This window comes from Camelus dromedarius, chromosome 23 (genome assembly GCF_036321535.1).
Source record: "Camelus dromedarius isolate mCamDro1 chromosome 23, mCamDro1.pat, whole genome shotgun sequence".
NCBI lineage: Eukaryota > Metazoa > Chordata > Mammalia > Artiodactyla > Camelidae > Camelus > Camelus dromedarius.
The window spans coordinates 31,134,564-31,151,909 of NC_087458.1; positions in this window are offsets into that span (position 1 = coordinate 31,134,564).

Consider the following 17,346-nt stretch of genomic DNA (forward strand, 5'->3'; position numbering starts at 1 on the left):
AGTAATAGTTTTTCCTGCAAACCGTTCCCTTTGTGCTAGATGAACGAACGTCTCTCCACATGCTCAGTTCTGAGAGATAAGTGTGTGTGAAAGCCGTCCTTCACCTAGATTGTTGGGAACACAAAGTTTCTTTTCACTTGCAAACACCACTCCCTACATATATATGGGGATGTACGAGCTGCAACTCGATTTTACAGTGAAAACTGCAGTAACTTCAAACCGGCACTAGGAAACAGACTGGGAAACCAGAGTAAAAGTTACACCTGCAACCCGTTCCCTTTGTGTTAGATGAACGAACGTCTCTCCACATGCTCAGTTCTGAGAGATAAGTGTGTGTGAAAGCCGCCCTTCACCTAGCTTGTTGGGAACACAAAGTTTCTTTTCACTTGCAAACTCCACTCAATACATATATATGGGGAGGTACTAGCTCCAACACGGTTTTACAGTGAAAACTGCAGTAACGTCAAACCGGAACTAGGAAACAGACTGAGAAACCAGAGTAATAGTTTCCCCTGCAACCCGTTCCCTTTGTGCAAGATGAACGAACGTCTCTCCACATGCTCAATTCTGAGAGATAAATGCGTCTGAAAGCCGTCCTTCACTTATCTTGTTGAGAGCACTAAGTTTCTTTTCACTTGCAAACTCCAATCCATACGTATATATGGCTATGTACGAGCTGCAACTCGGTTTTACAGAGAAAACTGCAGTAACTTCAAACAGGCGCTTGGAAACAGACTGAGAAACCAGAGTAAAAGTTTCTCCTGCAACCCGTTCCCTTTGTGTTAGATGAACGAACGTCTCTCCACATGCTCTGTTCTGAGAGATAATTGTGTGTGAAAGCCGTCCTTCACGTAGCTTGTTGGGAACCAAAAGTTCCTTTTCACTTGCAAACTCCTCCCCATACATATATATGGGGAGGTACGAGCTCCAACCCGGTTTTACAGTGAAAACTGAAGGAACTTCAAACCGGAGCTAGGAAACAGACTGAGAAACCAGAGTAAAGTTTATCCTGCAACCCGTTCCCTTTGTGCTAGATGAACAAACGTCTCTCCACATGCTCAGTTCTGAGAGATAAGTATGTGTGAAAGCCGTCCTTCACCTAGCTTGTTGGGAACACAAAGTTTCTTTTCAGTTGCTAACTCCACTCCATACATATATAAGGGGAGGTACGAGCTCCAACTCTGTTTTACAGTGAAAACTGCAGTAACTTCAAACTGGCACTAGGAAACAGACTGGGAAACCAGAGTAAATGTTTCTCCTGCAAACATTTCACTTTGTGCTAGATGAACGAACGTCTCTCCACATGCTCAGTTCTGAGAGATAAGTGTATGTGAAAGCCGTCCTTCACCTAGATTGTTGGGAACACAAAGTTTCTTTTCACTTGCAAACACCACTCCCTGCATATATATGGGGATGTACGAGCTGCAAATCGGTTTTACAGTGAAAACTGCAGTAACTTCAAACCGGCACTAGGAAACAGACTGAGAAACCAGAGTAATAGTTTCTACTGCATCCCGTTCACTTTGTGTTAGATGAACGAACGTCTCTCCACATGCTCTGTTCTGAGAGATAAGTGTGTGTGAAAGCCGACCTTCACCTAGCTTGTTTGGAACAAAAAGTTTCTTTTCACTTGCAAATTACACTCCATACATATATATGGGGAGGTACGAGCTCCAACCATGTTTTACAGTGAAAACTGCAGTAACTTCAAACCGGCGCTAGGAAACAGACTGAGAAACCAGAGTAAAAGTTTCTTCTGCAACCAGTTCCGTTTGTGCTACATGAACGAACGTCTTTCCACATGCTCAGTTCTGAGAGATAAATGTGTGTGAAAGCCGTCCTTCACCTAGCTTGTTGGGAACACAAAGTTCCTTTTCAGTTGCAAACTCAAATCCATACATATATATGGGGAGGTACAAGCTCCAACTCGGTTTTACACTGAAAAATTCATTAACTTCTAACCGGCACCAAATAACAGACTGAGAAACCAGAGTAAAAATTTCCCCTGCAACCAGTTCCCTTTGTGCTACATGAAAGAAAGTCTCTCCACATGCTCAGTTCTGATACATAAGTGTGTGTGAAAGCCGTCCTTCACCTAGCATGTTGAGAACACAAAGTTTCTTTTCAGTTCCAATCTCCACTTCATACATATATATTTGGAGGTACAAGCTCCAACTCGGTTTTACAGTGAAAACTGCAGTAACTTCAAACCGGCACTAGGAAACAGACTGAGAAAACTGAGTAAAAGTTTCTCCTGCAAACCATTCCCTTTGTGCTAGATGAACGAACATCTCTCCACATGCTCAGTTCTGAGAGATACGTGTGTGTGAAAGCCGTCCTTCACCTAGCTTGATGGGTACACAAAGATTCTTTTCAGTAGCAAAATCCACTCCATACATATATATGGGGAGGTACCAGCTCCAACTCGGTTTTCCAGTGAAAACTGCAGGAACTTCAAACCGGCACTAGGAAGCAGACTGAAAAACCAGATTAAAAGTTTCCCCTGCAACCCGTTCACTTTGTGCTAGATGAACGAATGTCTCTCCACATGCTAAGGTCTGAGAGATAATTGTGTGTGAAAGCCGTCCTTCAGCTAGCTTGTTTTGAACAGAGAGTTTCTTTTCAGTTGCAAACACCACTCCCTACATATATATGGGGATGTACGAGCTGCAACTCGATTTTACAGTGAAAACTGCAGTAACTTCAAACCGGCACTAGGAAACAGACTGAGAAACCAGAGTAAAAGTTACACCTGCAACCCGTTCCCTTTGTGTTAGATGAACGAACGTCTCTCCACATGCTCAGTTCTGAGAGATAAGTGTGTGTGAAAGCCGCCCTTCACCTAGCTTGTTGGGAACACAAAGTTTCTTTTCACTTGCAAACTCCACTCAATACATATATATGGGGAGGTACTAGCTCCAACACGGTTTTACAGTGAAAACTGCAGTAACGTCAAACCGGCACTAGGAAACAGACTGAGAAACCAGAGTAATAGTTTCCCCTGCAACCCGTTCCCTTTGTGCAAGATGAACGAACGTCTCTCCACATGCTCAATTCTGAGAGATAAATGCGTCTGAAAGCCGTCCTTCACTTATCTTGTTGAGAGCACTAAGTTTCTTTTCACTTGCAAACTCCAATCCATATGTATATATGGCTATGTACGAGCTGCAACTCGGTTTTACAGTGAAAACTGCAGTAACTTCAAACAGGCGCTTGGAAACAGACTGAGAAACCAGAGTAAAAGTTTCTCCTGCAACCCGTTCCCTTTGTGTTAGATGAACGAACGTCTCTCCACATGCTCTGTTCTGAGAGATAATTGTGTGTGAAAGCCGTCCTTCACGTAGCTTGTTGGGAACCAAAAGTTTCTTTTCACTTGCAAACTCCACCCCATACATATATATGGGGAGGTACGAGCTCCAACCCGGTTTTACAGTGAAAACTGAAGGAACTTCAAACCGGCGCTAGGAAACAGACTGAGAAACCAGAGTAAAGTTTATCCTGCAACCCGTTCCCTCTGTGCTAGATGAACAAACGTCTCTCCACATGCTCAGTTCTGAGAGATAAGTATGTGTGAAAGCCGTCCTTCACCTAGCTTGTTGGGAACACAAAGTTTCTTTTCAGTTGCTAACTCCACTCCATACATATATAAGGGGAGGTACGAGCTCCAACTCTGTTTTACAGTGAAAACTGCAGTAACTTCAAACTGGCACTAGGAAACAGACTGGGAAACCAGAGTAAATGTTTCTCCTGCAAACATTTCACTTTGTGCTAGATGAACGAACGTCTCTCCACATGCTCAGTTCTGAGAGATAAGTGTATGTGAAAGCCGTCCTTCACCTAGATTGTTGGGAACACAAAGTTTCTTTTCACTTGCAAACACCACTCCCTACATATATATGGGGATGTACGAGCTGCAACTCTATTTTACAGTGAAAACTGCAGTAACTTCAAACCGGCACTAGGAAACAGACTGAGAAACCAGAGTAATAGTTTCTACTGCATCCCGTTCACTTTGTGTTAGATGAACGAACGTCTCTCCACATGCTCTGTTCTGAGAGATAAGTTTGTGTGAAAGCCGACCTTCACCTAGCTTGTTTGGAACAAAAAGTTTCTTTTCACTTGCAAATTACACTCCATACATATATATGGGGAGGTACGAGCTCCAACCAAGTTTTACAGTGAAAACTGCAGTAACTTCAAACCGGCGCTAGGAAACAGACTGAGAAACCAGAGTAAAAGTTTCTTCTGCAACCAGTTCCGTTTGTGCTACATGAACGAACGTCTTTCCACATGCTCAGTTCTGAGAGATAAGTGTGTGTGAAAGCCGTCCTTCACCTAGCTTGTTGGGAACACAAAGTTCCTTTTCAGTTGCAAACTCAAATCCATAAATATATATGGGGAGGTACAAGCTCCAACTCGGTTTTACACTGAAAAATTCATTAACTTCTAACCGGCACCAAATAACAGACTGAGAAACCAGAGTAAAAATTTCCCCTGCAACCAGTTCCCTTTGTGCTACATGAAAGAATGTCTCTCCACATGCTCAGTTCTGATACATAAGTGTGTGTGAAAGCCGTCCTTCACCTAGCATGTTGAGAACACAAAGTTTCTTTTCAGTTCCAATCTCCACTTCATACATATATATTTGGAGGTACTAGCTCCAACTCGGTTTTACAGTGAAAACTGCAGTAACTTCAAACCGGCACTAGGAAACAGACTGAGAAAACTGAGTAAAAGTTTCTCCTGCAAACCATTCCCTTTGTGCTAGATGAACGAACATCTCTCCACATGCTCAGTTCTGAGAGATACGTGTGTGTGAAAGCAGTCCTTCACCTAGCTTGATGGGTACACAAAGATTCTTTTCAGTAGCAAAATCCACTCCATACATATATATGGGGAGGTACCAGCTCCAACTCGGTTTTACAGTGAAAACTGCAGGAACTTCAAACCGGCACTAGGAAGCAGACTGAAAAACCAGATTAAAAGTTTCCCCTGCAACCCGTTCACTTTGTGCTAGATGAACGAATGTCTCTCCACATGCTAAGGTCTGAGAGATAATTGTGTGTGAAAGCCGTCCTTCAGCTAGCTTGTTTTGAACAGAGAGTTTCTTTTCAGTTGCAAACTTCACTCCATACATATATATGGGGAGGTACTAGCTCCAACTCGGTTTTACACTGAAAACTGCAGGAACTTCAAACCGGCAATAGGAAACAGACTGAGAAAACTGAGTAAAAGTTTCTCCTGCAAACCGTTCCTTTGTGCTAGATGAACGAACATCTCTCCACATGCTCAGTTCTGAGAGATACGTGTGTGTGAAAGCCGTCCTTCACCTAGCTTGATGGGTACACAAAGTTCCTTTTCAGTTGCAAATTCCACTCCATACATATATATGGGGAGGTACCAGCTCCAACTCGGTTTTACAGTGAAAATTGCAGGAACTTCAAACCGGCACTAGGAAACAGACTGAGAAACCAGATTAAAAGTTTCCCCTGCAACCCGTTCCCTTTGTGCTAGATGAACGAATGTCTCTCCACATGCTCAGTTCTGAGAGATAATTGTGTGTGAAAGCCGTCCTTCAGCTAGCTTGTTGGGAACAGAGAGTTTCTTTTCAGTTGCAAACTCCACTCCATACATATATATGGGGAGGTACTAGCACCAAACCAGTTTTACACTGAAAACTGCAGGAAATTCAAACCGGCACTAGGAAACAGACTGAGAAACCAGAGTAAAAGTTTCTCCTGCAACCAGTTCCGTTTGTGCTAGATGAACGAACGTCTCTCCACATGCTCAGTTCTGAGAGATAAGTGTGTGTGAAAGCCGTCCTTCACCTAGCTTGTTGGGAACACAATGTTCCTTTTCAGTTGCAAACTCCACTCCATAGATATATATGGTGTGGTACTAGCTCCAACTCGGTTTTACAGTGAAAACTGCAGGAACTTCAAACCGGCACTAGGAAACAGACTGAGAAACCAGAGCAAAAGTTTCTCCTGCAACCCGTTCCATTTGTGCTAGATGAACGAACGTCTATCCACATGCTCAGTTCTAAGAGATAAGTGTGTGTGAAAGCCGTCCTTCACCTAGCTTGTTCGGAACACAAAGTTTCTTTTCAGTTGCAAACTCAAATCCATACATATATATGGTGAGGTACAAGCTCCAACTCGGTTTTACACTGAAAAATGCATTAACTTCTAACCGACACTAGATAACAGACTGAGAAACCAGAGTAAAAATTTCCCCTGCAACCAGTTCCCTTTGTGCTACATGAAAGAACGTCTCTCCACATGCTTAGTTCTGAGACATAATTGTGTGTGAAAGCCGTCTTTCACCTAGCATGTTGAGAACACAAAGTTTCTTTTCAGTTGCAAACTCCACTCCATACATATATATTTGGAGGTAGTAGCTCCAACTCAGTTTTACAGTGAAAACTGCAGGAACTTCAAACCGGCACTAGGAAACAGACTGAGAAAACTGAGTAAAAGTTTCTCCTGCAAACCGTTCCCTTTGTGCTAGATGAACGAACATCTCTCCACATGCTCAGTTCTGAGAGATACGTGTGTGTGAAAGCCGTCCTTCACCTAGCTTGATGGGTACACAAAATTTCTTTTCAGTTGCAAATTCCACTCCATACATATATATGGGGAGGTACCAGCTCCAACTCGGTTTTACAGTGAAAACTGCAGGAACTTCAAACCGGCACTATGAAACAGACTGAGAAAAGATTAAAAGTTTCCCCGGCAACCCGTTCCATTTGAGCTAGATGAACGAATGTCTCTCCACATGCTCAGGTCTGAGAGATAATTGTGTGTGAAAGCCGTCCTTCAGCTAGCTTGTTGGGAACAGAGAGTTTCTTTTCAGTTGCAAACTCCACTCCATACATATATATGGGGAGGTACTAGCTCCAACTCGGTTTAACAGAGAAAACTGCAAGAACTTCAAACCGGCACTAGGAAACTGTCTGAGATACCAGAGTAAATGTTTCCCCTGCAACCCGTTCCCTTTGTGCTAGATGAACGAACGTCTCTCCACATGCTCAGTTCTGAGAGATAAGTGTGTGTGAAAGCCGAACTTCACCTAGCTTGTTGGGAACACAAAGTTTCTTTTCACTTGCAAACTCCAATCCATACATATATATGGGGAGGTACTAGCTCCAACCCAGTTTTACACTGAAAACTGCAGGAAATTCAAACCGGCACTAGGAAATAGACTGAGAAACCAGAGTACAAGTTTCTCCTGCAACCCGATCCCTTTGTGCTAGATGAACGAACGTCTCTCCAAATGCTCAGTTCTGAGAGATAAGTGTGTGTTAAAGCCGTCCTTCACCTAGCTTGTTGGGAACACAAAGTTCCTTTTCAGTTGCAAACTCCACTCCATATATATATATGGGATGGTACTAGCTCAAACTCGGTTTTACAGTGAAAAACGCAGGAACTTCAAACCGGCACTAGGAAACAGACTGAGAAACCAGAGTAAAAGTTTCTCCTGCAAACAGTTCCGTTTGTGCTAGATGAACGAACGTCTCTCCACATGTTCAGTTCTGAGAGATAAGTGTGTGTGAAAGCCGACCTTCACCTAGATTGTTAGGAACACAAAGTTCCTTTTCAGTTGCAAACACCACTCCATATGTATATATAGGGTGGCACTAGCTCCAACTAGGTTTAACAGTGAAAACTGCAGGAACTTCAAACCGGCACTAGGAAACAGACTGAGAAACCAGAGTAAAAGTTTCTCCTGCAACCCGTTCCCTTTGTGCTAGATGAACGAACGTCTATCCACATGCTCAGTTCTGAGAGAAAAGTGTGTGTGAAAGCCGTCCTTCACCTAGCTTGTTGGGAACACAAAGTTACTTTTCAGTTGCAAACACAAATCCATACATATATATGGGGAGGTACAAGCTCCAACTCGGTTTTACACTGAAAAATGCACTAACTTCTAACCGGCACTAGATAACAGACTGAGAAACCAGAGTAATAATTTCCCCTGCAACCAGTTCCCTTTGTGCTACATGAAAGAATGTCTCTCCACATGCTCAGTTCCGAGACATAAGTGTGTGTGAAAGCCGTCCTTCACCTAGCATGTTGAGAACACAAAGATTCTTTTCAGTTGCAATCTCCACTCCATACATATATATTTGGAGGTACTAGCTCCAACTCGGTTTTACAGTGAAAACTGCAGGAACTTCAAACCGGCACTAGGAAACAGACTGAGAAAACTGAGTAAAAGTTTCTCCTGCAAACCGTTCCCTTTGTGCTAGATGAATGAATATCTCTCCACATGCTCAGTTCTGAGAGATACGTGTGTGTGAAAGCTGTCCTTCACCTAGCTTGATGGGTACACAAAGTTTCTTTTCAGTTGCAAAATCCACTCCATACATATATATGGGGAGGTACCAGCTCCAACTCGGTTTTACAGTGAAAAGTGCAGGAACTTCAAACCGGCACTAGGAAACAGACTGAGAAACCAGATTTAAAGTTTCCCCTGCAACCCGTTCCCTTTGTGCTAGATGAACGAACATCTCTCCACATGCTCAGTTCTGAGAGATACGTGTGTGTGAAAGCCGTCCTTCACCTAGCTTGATGGGTACACAAAATTTATTTTCAGTTGCAAATTCCACTCCATACATATATATGGGGAGGTACCAGCTCCAACTCGGTTTTACAGTGAAAACTGCAGGAACTTCAAACCGGCACTATGAAACAGACTGAGAAAAGATTAAAAGTTTCCCCGGCAACCCGTTCCATTTGAGCTAGATGAACGAATGTCTCTCCACATGCTCAGGTCTGAGAGATAATTGTGTGTGAAAGCCGTCCTTCAGCTAGCTTGTTGGGAACAGAGAGTTTCTTTTCAGTTGCAAACTCCACTCCATACATATATATGGGGAGGTACTAGCTCCAACTCGGTTTAACAGAGAAAACTGCAAGAACTTCAAACCGGCACTAGGAAACTGTCTGAGATACCAGAGTAAATGTTTCCCCTGCAACCCGTTCCCTTTGTGCTAGATGAACGAACGTCTCTCCACATGCTCAGTTCTGAGAGATAAGTGTGTGTGAAAGCCGAACTTCACCTAGCTTGTTGGGAACACAAAGTTTCTTTTCACTTGCAAACTCCAATCCATACATATATATGGGGAGGTACTAGCTCCAACCCAGTTTTACACTGAAAACTGCAGGAAATTCAAACCGGCACTAGGAAATAGACTGAGAAACCAGAGTACAAGTTTCTCCTGCAACCCGATCCCTTTGTGCTAGATGAACGAACGTCTCTCCAAATGCTCAGTTCTGAGAGATAAGTGTGTGTTAAAGCCGTCCTTCACCTAGCTTGTTGGGAACACAAAGTTCCTTTTCAGTTGCAAACTCCACTCCATATATATATATGGGATGGTACTAGCTCAAACTCGGTTTTACAGTGAAAAACGCAGGAACTTCAAACCGGCACTAGGAAACAGACTGAGAAACCAGAGTAAAAGTTTCTCCTGCAAACAGTTCCGTTTGTGCTAGATGAACGAACGTCTCTCCACATGTTCAGTTCTGAGAGATAAGTGTGTGTGAAAGCCGACCTTCACCTAGATTGTTAGGAACACAAAGTTCCTTTTCAGTTGCAAACACCACTCCATATGTATATATAGGGTGGCACTAGCTCCAACTAGGTTTAACAGTGAAAACTGCAGGAACTTCAAACCGGCACTAGGAAACAGACTGAGAAACCAGAGTAAAAGTTTCTCCTGCAACCCGTTCCCTTTGTGCTAGATGAACGAACGTCTATCCACATGCTCAGTTCTGAGAGAAAAGTGTGTGTGAAAGCCGTCCTTCACCTAGCTTGTTGGGAACACAAAGTTACTTTTCAGTTGCAAACACAAATCCATACATATATATGGGGAGGTACAAGCTCCAACTCGGTTTTACACTGAAAAATGCACTAACTTCTAACCGGCACTAGATAACAGACTGAGAAACCAGAGTAATAATTTCCCCTGCAACCAGTTCCCTTTGTGCTACATGAAAGAATGTCTCTCCACATGCTCAGTTCCGAGACATAAGTGTGTGTGAAAGCCGTCCTTCACCTAGCATGTTGAGAACACAAAGATTCTTTTCAGTTGCAATCACCACTCCATACATATATATTTGGAGGTACTAGCTCCAACTCGGTTTTACAGTGAAAACTGCAGGAACTTCAAACCGGCACTAGGAAACAGACTGAGAAAACTGAGTAAAAGTTTCTCCTGCAAACCGTTCCCTTTGTGCTAGATGAATGAATATCTCTCCACATGCTCAGTTCTGAGAGATACGTGTGTGTGAAAGCTGTCCTTCACCTAGCTTGATGGGTACACAAAGTTTCTTTTCAGTTGCAAAATCCACTCCATACATATATATGGGGAGGTACCAGCTCCAACTCGGTTTTACAGTGAAAAGTGCAGGAACTTCAAACCGGCACTAGGAAACAGACTGAGAAACCAGATTTAAAGTTTCCCCTGCAACCCGTTCCCTTTGTGCTAGATGAACGAATGTCTCTCCACATGCTCAAGTCTGAGAGATAATTGTGTGTGAAAGCCGTCCTTCAGCTAGCTTGTTGGGAACAGAGAGTTTCATTTCACTTGCAAACTTCACTCCAAACATATATATGGGGAGGTACTAGCTCCAACTCGGTTTAACAGTGAAAACTGCAAGAACTTCAAACCGGCACTAGGAAACTGTCTGAGAAACCAGAGTAAATGTATCTCCTGCAACCCGTTCCCTTTGTGCTAGATGAACGAACGTCTCTCCACATGCTCAGTTCTCAGAGATAAGTGTGTGTGAAAGTCGTCCTTCACCTAACTTGTTGGGAACACAAAGTTTCTTTTCAGTTGCAAACTCCACTCCATACATATATATGGGGAGGTACGAGCTCAAACTCGGTTTTACAGTGAAAACTGCAGTAACTTCAAACCAGCACTAGGAAACAGACTGAGAAACCAGAGTAAAAGTTACACCTGCAACCCGTTCCCTTTGTGTTAGATGAACGAACGTCTCTCCACATGCTCAGTTCTGAGAGATAAGTGTGTGTGAAAGCCGCACTTCACCTAGCTTGTTGGGAACACAAAGTTTCTTTTCACTTGCAAACTCCTCTCAATACATATAAATGGGGATGTACTAGCTCCAACACTGTTTTACAGTGAAAACTGCAGTAACTTCAAACCGGCACTAGGAAACAGACTGAGAAACCAGAGTAATAGTTTCCCCTGCAAACCGTTCCCTTTGTGCAAGATGAACGAACGTCTCTCCACATGCTCAATTCTGAGAGATAAATGCGTGTGAAAGCCGTCCTTCACCTATCTTGTTGAGAGCACTAAGTTTCTTTTCACTTGCAAATTCCACTCCATACGTATATATGGGTATGTACGAGCTGCAACTCGGTTTTACAGTGAAAACTGCAGTAACTTCAAACAGGCGCTTGGAAACGGACTGAGAATCCAGAGTAAAAGTTTCTCCTGCAACCCGTTCCCTTTGTGTTAGATGAACGAACGTCTCTCCACCTGCTCTGTTCTGAGAGATAATTGTGTGTGAAAGCCGTCCTTCACCTAGCTTGTTGGGAACCAAAAGTTTCTTTTCACTTGCAAACTACACCCCATACATATATATGGGGAGGTACGAGCTCCAACCCGGTTTTACAGTGAAAACTGAAGGAACTTCAAACCGGCGCTATTAAACAGACTGAGAAACCAGAGTAAAGTTTATCCTGCAACCCGTTCCTTTGTGCTAGATGAACGAACGTCTCTCCACATGCTCAGTTCTGAGAGATAAGTGTGTGTGAAAGCCGTCCTTCAACTAGCTTGTTGGGAACACAAAGTTTCTTTTCAGTTGCTAACTCCACTCCATACATATATAAGGGGAGGTATGAGCTCCAACTCTGTTTTACAGTGAAAACTGCAGTAACTTCAAACCGGCACTAGGAAACAGATTGGGAAACCAGAGTAAATGTTTCTCCTGCAAACATTTCACTTTGTGCTAGATGAACGAACGTCTCTACACATGCTCATTTCTGAGAGATTAGTGTATGTGAAACCGCCTTCACCTAGATTGTTGGGAACACAAAGTTTCTTTTCACTTGCAAACACCGCTCCCTACATATATATGGGGATGTACGAGCTGCAACTCGGTTTTACAGTGAAAACTGCAGTAACTTCAAACCGGCACTAGGAAACAGACTGAGAAACCAGAGTAATAGTTTTTCCTGCAACCCGTTCCCTTTGTGCTAGATGAACGAACGTCTCTCCACATGCTCAGTTCTGAGAGATAAGTGTGTGTGAAAGCCGTCCTTAACCTAGATTTTTGGGAACACAAAGTTTCTTTTCACTTGCAAACACCACTCCCTACATATATATGGGGATGTACGAGCTGCAACTCGGCTTTACAGTGAAAACTGCAGTTACTTCAAACCGGCACTAGGAAACAGACTGAGAAACCAGAGTATTAGTTTCTACTGCATCCCGTTCCCTTTGTGTTAGATGAACAAACGTCTCTCCGCATGCTCTGTTCTGAGAGATAAGTGTGTGTGAAAGCCGTCCTTCACCTAGCTTGTTGGGAACAAAAAGTTTCTTTTCACTTGCAAAGTACACTCCATACATATATATGGGGAGGTACGAGCTCCAACCATGTTTTACAGTGAAAACTGCAGTAACTTCAAACCGGCGCTAGGAAACAGACTGAGAAACCAGACTAAAAATTTTTCCTGCAACCCGTTCCCTTTCTGCTAGATGAACGAACGTCTCTCCACATGCTCAGTTCTGAGAGATAAGTGTGTGTGAAAGCCGTCCTTCACCTAGCTTGTTGGGAACAAAAAGTTTCTTTTCACTTGCAAACCCCTTTCCATACATATATATGGGGATGTACGAGCTCCAACTCGGTTTTACAGTGAAAACTGCAGTAACTTCAAACCGGCACTAGGAAACAGACTGGGAAACCAGAGTAAAAGTTTCTCCTGCAACCAGTTCACTTTGTGCTAGATGAACGAACGTCTCTCCACATGCTCAGTTTTGATAGATAAGTGTGTGTGAAAGCCGTCCTTCACCTATCTTGTAGGGAACACAAAGTTTCTTTTCAGTTGCAAAATCCACTCCATACATATATATGGGGAGGTACGAGCTCCAACTCGGTTTTACAGTGAAAACTGCAGTAACTTCAAACCGGCACTAGGAAACAGACTGACAAACCAGAGTAAAATTTTCTCCTGCAAACCGTTCCCTTTGTGCTAGATGAACGAACGTCTCTACACATGCTCAGATCTGAGAGATAAGTGTGTGTGAAAGCCGTCCTTCACCTAGCTTGTTGGAACAAAAAGTTTCTTTTTAGTTGCAAACTCCACTCCATACATATATATGGGGAGGTACTAGCTCCAACACGGTTTTACCGTGAAAACTGCAGGAACTTCAAACCGGCACTAGGAAACAGACTGAGAAACCAGAGTAAAAGTTACACTTGCAACCCGTTCCCTTTGTGCTAGATAAACTAACGTCTCTCCTCATGCTCATTTCTCAGAGATAAGTGTGTGTGAAAGCCGTCCTTCACCTAGCTTGTTCGGAACACAAAGTTTCTTTTCACATGCCAACACCAATCCATAAATATATATGGGGAGCTACTGCTCCAACAAAGTTTTACAGTGAAAACTGCAGGAACTTCAAACCGGCACTAGGAAACAGACTGAGAAACCAGAGTAAAAATTTCCCCTGCAACCAGTTCCCTTTGTGCTACATGAAAGAACGTCTCTCCACATGCTCATTTCTGAGACAAAAGTGTGTGTGAAAGCCGTCCTTCAGCTAGCTTGTTGGGAACAGAGAGTTTCTTTTCATTTGCAAACTCCACTCCATACATATATATGGGAGGTACTAGCTCCAACTCGGTTTAACAGTGAAAACTGCAGAACTACAAACCGGCACTAGGAAACTGTCTGAGAAACCAGAGTAAATGTTTCTCCTACAACCCATTCCCTTTGTGCTAGATGAACGAACGTCTCTCCACATGCTCAGTTCTGACAGATAAGTGTGTGTGAAAGCCGCACTTCACCTAGCATTTTGGGAACACAAAGTTTCTTTTCACTTCCAAACGCCACTCCATAAATATATATGGGGAGGTACTAGCTCCAACCCAGTTTTATAGTGAAAACTGCAGGAAATTCAAACCGGCACTAGGAAACAGACTGAGAAACCAGAGTACAAGTTTCTCCTGCAACCCGATCCCTTTGTGCTTGATGAACGAACGTCCCTCCACATGCTCAGTTCTGAGAGATAAGTGTGTGTGAAAGCCGTCCTTCACCTAGCTTGTTGGGAACACAAAGTTTCTTTTCAGTTGCAAACTCCACTCCATAGATATATATGTTGTGGTACTAGCTCAAACTCGGTTTTACAGTGAAAACCGCAGGAACTTCAAACCGGCACTAGGAAACAGACTGAGAGACCAGAGTAAAAGTTTCATCTGCAACCAGTTCCGTTTGTGCTAGATGAACGAACGTCTTTCCACATGCTCAGTTCTGAGAGATAAGTGTGTGTGAAAGCCTTCCTTCATCTAGCTTGTTGGGAACACAAAGTTCCTTTTCAGTTGCAAACTCCTCTCCATAGTTATATATGGGGTGGTACTAGCTCCAACTCGGTTTTACAGTGAAAACTGCAGGAACTTCAAACCGGCACTAGGAAACAGACTGAGAATCCAGAGTAAAAGTTTCTCCTGCAACCCGTTCCATTTGTGCTAGATGAACGAACGTCTATCCACATGCTCAGTTCTGAGAGATAAGTGTGTGTGAAAGCCGTCCTTCACCTAGCTTGTTGGGAACACAAAGTTCCTTTTCAGTTGCCAACTCAAATCCATACATATATATGGGGAGGTACAAGCTCCAACTCGGTTTTACACTGAAAAATTCATTAACTTCTAACCGGCACTAGATAACAGACTGAGAAACCAGAGTAAAAATTTCCCCTGCAACCAGTTCCCTTTGTGCTACATGAAAGAAAGTCTCTCCACATGCTCAGTTCTGAGACATAAGTGTGTGTGAAAGCCGTCCTTCACCTAGCATGTTGAGAAAACAAAGTTTCTTTTCAGTTGTAATCTCCACTCCATACATATATATTTGGGGTACTAGCTACAACTCGGTTTTACAGTGAAAACTGCAGGAACTTCAAACCGGCACTAGGAAACAGACTGAAAAACCAGATTAAAAGTTTCCCCTGCAACCCGTTCACTTTGTGCTAGATGAACGAATGTCTCTCCACATGCTCAGGTCTGAGAGATAATTGTGTGTGAAAGCCGTCCTTCAGCTAGCTTGTTGGGAACAGAGAGTTTCTTTTCAGTTGCAAACTTCACTCCATACATATATATGGGGAGGTACTAGCTCCAACTCGGTTTTACAGTGAAAACTGCAGGAACTTCAAACCGGCAATAGGAAACAGACTGAGAAAACTGAGTAAAAGTTTCTCCTGCAAACCGTTCCCTTTGTGCTAGATGAACGAACATCTCTCCACATGCTCAGTTCTGAGAGATACGTGTGTGTGAAAGCCGTCCTTCACCTTGCTTGATGGGTACACAAAGTTTCTTTTCAGTTGCAAATTCCACTCCATACATATATATGGGGAGGTACCAGCTCCAACTCGGTTTTACAGTGAAAATTGCAGGAACTTCAAACCGGCACTAGGAAACAGACTGAGAAACCAGATTAAAAGTTTCCCCTGCAACCCGTTCCCTTTGTGCTAGATGAACGAATGTCTCTCCACATGCTCAGTTCTGAGAGATAATTGTGTGTGAAAGCCGTCCTTAATCTAGATTGTTGTTAACACAAAGGTTCTTTTCACTTGCAAACACCACTCCCTACATATATATGGGGATGTACGAGCTGCAACTCGGTTTTAAAGTGAAAACTGCAGTAACTTCAAACTGGCACTAGGAAACAGACTGAGAAACCAGAGTAATAGTTTCTACTGCATCCCGTTCCCTTTGTGTTAGATGAACGATCGTCTCTCCACATGCTCTGTTCTGAGAGATAAGTGTGTGTGAAAGCCGTCCTTCACCTAGCTTGTTGGGAACAAAAAGTTTCTTTTCACTTGCAAAGTACACTCCATAAATATATATGGGGAGGTACGAGCTCCAACCATGTTTTACAGTGAAAACTGCAGTAACTTCAAACCGGCGCTAGGAAACAGACTGAGAAACCTGAGTAAAAATTTTTCCTGCAACCCGTTCCCTTTCTGCTAGATGAACGAACGTTTCTCCACATGCTCAGTTCTGAGAGATAAGTGTGTGTGAAAGCCGTCCTTCACCTAGCTTGTTGGGAACAAAAAGTTTCTTTAACTTGCAAACACCTTTCCATACATATATATGGGGAGGTACGAGCTCCAACTCGGTTTTACAGTGAAAACTGCAGGAACTTCAAACCGGCACTAGGAAACAGACTTAGAAACCAGAGTAAAAGTTACACTTGCAACCCGTTCCCTTTGTGCTAGATAAACTAAAGTCTCTCCTCATGCTCATTTCTCAGAGATAAGTGTGTGTGAAAGCCGTCCTTCACCTAGCTTGTTCGGAACACAAAGTTTCTTTTCACATGCCAACACCAATCCATACATATATACGGGGAGCTACTGCTCCAACAAAATTTTACAGTGAAAACTGCAGGAACTTCAAACCGGCACTAGGAAACAGACTGAGAAACCAGAGTAAAAATTTCCCCTGCAACCAGATCCCTTTGTGCTACATGAAAGAACGTCTCTCCACATGCTCATTTCTGAGACATAAGTGTGTGTGAAAGCCGTCCTTCAGCTAGCTTGTTTGGAACAGAGAGTTTCTTTTCAGTTGCAAACTCCACTCCATACATATATAAGGGAGGTACTAGCTCCAACTCGGTTTAACAGTGAAAACTGCAGAACTACAAACCGGCACTAGGAAACTGTCTGAGAAACCAAAGTAAATGTTTCTCCTACAACCCATTCCCTTTGTGCGAGATGAACGAACGTCTCTCCACATGCTCAGTTCTGACAGATAAGTGTGTGTGAAAGCCGCACTTCACCTAGCTTTTTGGGAACACAAAGTTTCTTTTCACTTCCAAACGCCACTCCATAAATATATATGGGGAGGTACTAGCTCCAACCCAGTTTTATAGTGAAAACTGCAGGAAATTCAAACCGGCACTAGGAAACAGACTGAGAAACCAGAGTACAAGTTTCTCCTGCAACCCGATCCCTTTGTGCTAGATGAACGAACGTCCCTCCACATGCTCAGTTCTGAGAGATAAGTGTGTGTGAAAGCCGTCCTTCACCTAGCTTGTTGGGAACACAAAGTTCCTTTTCAGTTGCAAACTCCACTCCATAGATATATATGGGGTGGTACTAGCTCAAAG